The following is a 6,213-nucleotide window of genomic DNA, read 5'->3' on the forward strand; positions in this document are numbered from 1 at the left end:
ATGCAACATCAAACTTGAGATGTGGCCCCAGGAGCAAAAATGATTGTGTGATGACGTCAAGAAGTAGACCTATTGCTGCTGGCTCGGTACACAAATCAACCTATATTGAGGAGCTTCCGTCCCTGTCAGCTGGGGATACTTAGAAAATGCTAGCTGATGACGTATGGATCTGTTACAGGCAACATACCAGCAATGAACAGTGTGTGGAAGAGTAATGGGAGCTGTATATATCTGAGTGCTAAAATGTGTAGCTCCATGGGACTGGTTACGAGTACATGTACCAGTAGCTTAAAAAGACTGTTTAAAAGGACTAAAAACAAGTGAAACATGACTAGTTATTAAACCATACTAAAAGGGCATGACGAATCAAATTTTTTCTGAGAAGTGAACTATAGTTTACGGATTTCTGTCAGGTTGTCCAAAATTACATGTAGTTCTTCAGAATCTCAAAACTCAAATTAATATCTTAAAGCATGTAAATTCATTTATGCATGATTTTTTCCTGGCGTTCAATCTCTACGTGTACAGTGTACCGGTACATGTACATGTACTGTATATTAATCATATTTTTTTCTCCAAGTAAATGCACCTTCACCAGCAAAGAAGAGATCCAGGTAGCTTGGTGGGAGATTTTCAGTGGGATCATGCGTGTGCCTGTTGCACATGAATTGACCATACATTCAAACAGAAATTGGTCCCATGTGCTCAGCATACATCAAACCTGTGCACATGTATGGAGTTCCAAATAAAGGACCGTCGTTGCCACGTAAGGACATGTTTTCCCTTACACAGGCTACTGACTGTTCTTATGAGCTGGCTTCAGATGTGAAAATGAAGACATTACTGGTCAACACCTACATGTACACGTAGGCATTTCAATGCTTTCCTGTGTATTCCAATGGTAACATTCTTGGACAACTGTCATATCAAAAAAATTAAAGGATTTGTGAATATTCAGTCAGCATTCATTCCTCGATGAAAGCTCCTTTGAAGTACAAATTGCAAAAGTTGAACACGTCCACATTTGACCCTCACAAATACACACACCGCAGACAATAAGAGCCCTATCAGAACAAGAATACTGTGGATACAAAATTTCTGAGCACCTTCAAAACATGCTCAGTGCCATCTCTAAGACCTTTGAAGTACAGTGTATACTTAAGAATACACATTTCTTAAATGTGCAAAATTCATCACTGCAGTGCTGAATTTCAAATTTCTTCACCTGTAAACAGACTGAGAGTGTTGGCATTGTGACTGCAGTATCCCCTTAAATTCCATGTGATCAATAGCTCAGAAATTCCATCTGAAGACATCATGGGGGAAAACCTACAGCAACATACTCAATCAATTTTGCATGAAAAGTGCATCCCCTGACTTCCTGTGAGCCAAACCCTGGGTGTGTAGGCCAATTCAACTCATGAAAGCCATGGATTCCCTAGGGCAATGATACGATGACTACAGCAGTATGCACAGATTCTGTACAATGTGCATGTACATTACACCCCTACAAGAACAGTAAAAGCCATGTGAGCAATCTATAATGAATTTATGTTCTTATAATATCTTATGACAGACAAATAAAGGACAGGATCAAGGCAATAAAGAAGACCTCATAAAAGTCTGTGAACCAGTATGCTGAGGGTACAATGTAAGACCAGTAGCCTGTAATACAAAGGAACAAGATCTTATATCCCCATAGCAATTTCATTATGAAACAAGAATACAGGTACATGTACCGTACCGTACATACATGTACATGTACTTGTACTTGTACATGTACATTGGACAATGTATTTAGTCATGCATGAATGCCAGGTTTTAATTGTCTTCTTGAAACAACAGGTGCAAGCCATGATTGTTCCCTTACAAGTTACATGTAGCATTTCAAAGAAATTCAAACACTATTCTAAGTCTGCGTTCTTTGTCTTTTCAGAAACTACAAGTACACCACTGCAAAACTCACCACCAAATACAGTATGTGTACACAAAAAATTTACTTGTTTGGATTAAACAATGATTTTTTTTTATCATTTCTGGAAAACGTAAATAAAGGAAGCAACATTTTCAAAATATCTTTATGGAATTACATGTACTGTATATCTACCAGCATAATATAAAAATGGGGTTAGTTCTGAAATCTCCAATTAAAAAATTCACAATATCAGACATAATAATACTAAATCAAGCAAGAGGGAGGTTAGACCCTAATACAGATTACATGAATGTACTGGTATATTATTTAAAATCCTAGTGAATATTCCCCTCACAAAGTTTAAAAAGAATAGTTGCTTAAATACCCATGAATGCGCATGGAACTTACATGTACATACATGTACATACAGTACATGTATGCTCCAATGCAACCAGAAAGGAAAAGGCCTACACGTACATGTACATGACAAATATGTGTTTGGTTGACTTTGAATTCTTTAATTAGATGTAGTGGGATGTAATGGTTTGCCAGGGTTCAAAACATTGTGCAGTAAGAAAAAAATTTCCCTAGATTTAAAATGGTCCATGAATCATACAGCAATCATTCATAGCATTGTTGAGTCATGGTATATATTAAAGTTGCTACTACATGTACATGCACAACGTGGCCCCAGGGAGTTAATCTTTGAGGAACAAGAAATACAAGACCATTAGTTGGAGGCTTTCTGGTCAACCCTTTTCACTTCCTGAATACCTCAGAGACACTTAAGCATGGTTCAACACCCTGCAGAACTGAAAATATCAAGGATGATGGATTGAAAGAAAAGTACATGTATGTATGAAGAACATTACAAAAGTCCATTAAACGAAATCCTTTATGCCAGCCATGCATTCAACCGCGTACATGGTACATTACCTCACTGGTACTGGTACATGTACCGGTATACATGTATACTGGGCATATGTATCTGAATTTTGGCTTTAGTCCTTTACTAATATGCAAATATACTGGTACATGTACAATGTGACTTTATCCAGTACCTTTCAAGGAAAACCAAAGTAAAGAAGAAAACTGCCTGTTTAGTACAGACATCATAACTATTGTGCACGCACATGTAGTCAAGCTTGCAGAGGTCAACTGAACAATAAGATGTCCCTAATTACTGGTACATTGCATGAACCAGGGTTTAAATGTCAGTCCTAGAGCAATCTTTAAAAAAGTAGCAGACTCAGACTGCTGTTTGAACAGAAGCCAGTTCTTACGTTGGATGACCTCAACTGAATAAGTACCTGTACTATAAAGTAAATGCCTGTAACTCTTCCCTTATCTGAAGCTCATTTTTATAAACTATTTTCAGCCACGCACTTCAAGTCAAAATAAAAAGTACAGCATCTTCAATGACCCCTTTTCTCTTTCTCTTGACTTTCAACCTCAAACTGTCCTCCGTTTGTGACTTGATACAGACAGAGCTCCAGAACTGACTAAAAAACAAAAGGCTGCTTCATCAAACTCTTTTCAGAATTCCAAAATCAGTGATCATGGTATATTGTGTACATGTAAATACAGACTGATGAGTGATGGTTGTTTGTGCTGCTCCAAGGAGCATATATCATGTCACGAGGCCAAGTGCACTTTCTCCTGTCTGCCGTCTAAGGAGTATGGGACTTTTGTACATGTACGGTCCATGTACTTCAGCTCTGGAAATGATCATAACAAAAACCTGCCTAAACTTTAAATTCATTTGAGAGACAAATGGAGAGGGAAATAGAATCATTTCAAACCAACTGTTTCACCTGGACAATTGTGATGTTGGTGTTGCTGATCACATATACATGTACATCTTCGGAACATGCTAACAGGCTGAACCTACTGAGTGACTGGCACTGCAATGAAATGTAAATGGTTAAAAGACTGTGCACCAAGTTCATAATTAGTGTGTAACGTACATGTGAAATGGCAGATTTGTCTGTATATATAAGAAAAAAAACAATTTGTAAGAAAAAATGATGCTGCAATGCCTTAAGTAAGTGACCACATACAATACTTGTCCATGATCGTGTACATGATTCATACCCATCTGAAATTATGACATCAATTTTATAATGCATACATGTACGCACATGTATTGCTAAATATATTTACACAGGGCTTACAGCGAAGACCATATGACAGAAATTAGTCACACATGTTCAACATGTCATGGTCCCAAGAAAACAAGCATGAACCTTTGTGCACATATGGTGAGTTCCCACCACAGTACTGTCATTGCTACATGTACTGGTATGTAAAAAACACATCCTCCCTTGTTCTCGATCAGGGTGGACAGACAATACAAAACGCGTCATTTTAGTACACATGTACCGGTACATACAGTATGCATAAACGAGCAGTAATAAACGCCTACAGGGAATGTCTGCAAGGAAACCACAGTAAGGAAGAAGCGATCGAAGTCTTGTTTTCTTGAGATGAAATCCTTCAGAATTCTCATCTTTTATGATTATTTGTGAAAATTTGAGTGATTCATGCAGCTACGGTACGTGTACTTGGCACAAACTCAGTAGCAAAGTGAAATCCTTGAGGGCAATGAAGAACATCAATGATCACTATGCAAGTGTACTGATGAAATAAAATTTAGACGTACATTTACATAGAGTAAATAGGGACCAATCACTTGTACACTGGGGATGCAAGGATGAAACTGTGGTCAGTGCATAAGATATTAATGTGCTCAGCTAAGTATCAGCTGAGAACTAAATGTAGAAGCCCCAAATGTCAAACAACATTGCAGTTTTTCAAGATGTATTTTTGCGTTGGGGAGATGTTAATTTTATATAACAGGTTTTGCCCTTACCCAACGTATATTAATAAGCACTGTATGCTCAGTGCTTGTCCGAGAGCTTGCGAAAAAACCTCACAAGCTTACTCGGGTGGGACTCGAACCCACGACCGCAACAATGCAGTTGGCAAACCTCTTTCTGTTCAGCCAAATGGAACTGACTTCTAACAGAAGTTGTTTGTTTTGTGAGTTGAAATGGGTCTGAAAGGAACTTGGAGAAAACATCTCAAACCACTCTGTAAAGATCATTACGGAACAAAGAAAAAATGCAAGTACTGATACACTGAACATGGATGTAGTTGCAAATGGCAGGCTTCAATTATCTTCTTGAACAACAGGTGCAAGAGAGATACTGTTACCATGGCAAATACGAAGACTCTTAAAAATATTTCAATATTTGGAGTATAAAACTCTTTAATCTTTCACACTGAAACATACCTTGGTTTGGAAACAGGATTAAAAGACCTTTTTTTAAATGTTGCACTTAACAAAAAGACCGAGACACAAGATTCTGAGAGGGAGGAGTGTTCTTAATCCATTAACAGATCCCTAAACATATCAGTTGTATGGTAGTGCTGAAAAAAAGCAGATGTACAGTACATATGCACATTCCTTAAATTCCACACAGGCTATGGAGGGGGGAGTGTTTGCCATCAGCTGCTCAGAGAACTTGGATGTGCCAAGTAGTTTTCCTCAATGAAGAAATCACTGAACAGACTGCATGCCATTAATAGTCAACTGCTGATTGGTCACAAACGGAAGGTCAAGTAGAGGTTGTCTTGCATAAATAATGAGTATACCGTATTATACCGTACAAAGATGCACGGAGAGAGTACACCAAAGATGAACACCACCCAGAATGGTACATGAACATAAGGAGATACATGTAGTGCTTATCATTTTATGCTAAAGACCTGAGTTCAACAGCAGAGCTGAGCATAATCTGTTAAAAGCTCAGATGGCTATGAGACAGCTTAATTAAAGTTGATCAATGAGATTAAAATCAATGAAGGGAACCCTCAAGTTCTCTTGTAGAAAATACAGGTGCAAACACAGTCGAATTTGCAGAGGACAGAGTGCCAAAAAACAGAACACGTAGAATAATGCCATGTACACAAATGGGCCAAGTAAAGAATTTCTTAACATCTGCTAAAGAAATTTCAAATGAATCTGGACGAAAACCATTTCAAACAATGTACACCTTTAATACATGCAAACACTACAAGACTAAAGCATTATACAATGGCAGGTGCACACATGAACCAGTATCGAACATGAGCAAACTACCGGTACATGTAGTCTGGTGCAAAGCTGGACACATTCTGATTTACATGGAGTACTTACTTCACTAAATCGCCGCTGCAACTTATTGTGTGGTCTTTGCCTTAGGCGGACAGGTGTGTAGGCTTCATCAGATGCTCCTGACGTCTGGTCACTCTCT

The sequence above is a fragment of the Acanthaster planci genome, unplaced genomic scaffold (assembly GCF_054643075.1).
Source record: "Acanthaster planci isolate LZ-2023a unplaced genomic scaffold, COTS_SCS Contig82, whole genome shotgun sequence".
In the NCBI taxonomy this organism is placed as follows: domain Eukaryota; kingdom Metazoa; phylum Echinodermata; class Asteroidea; order Valvatida; family Acanthasteridae; genus Acanthaster; species Acanthaster planci.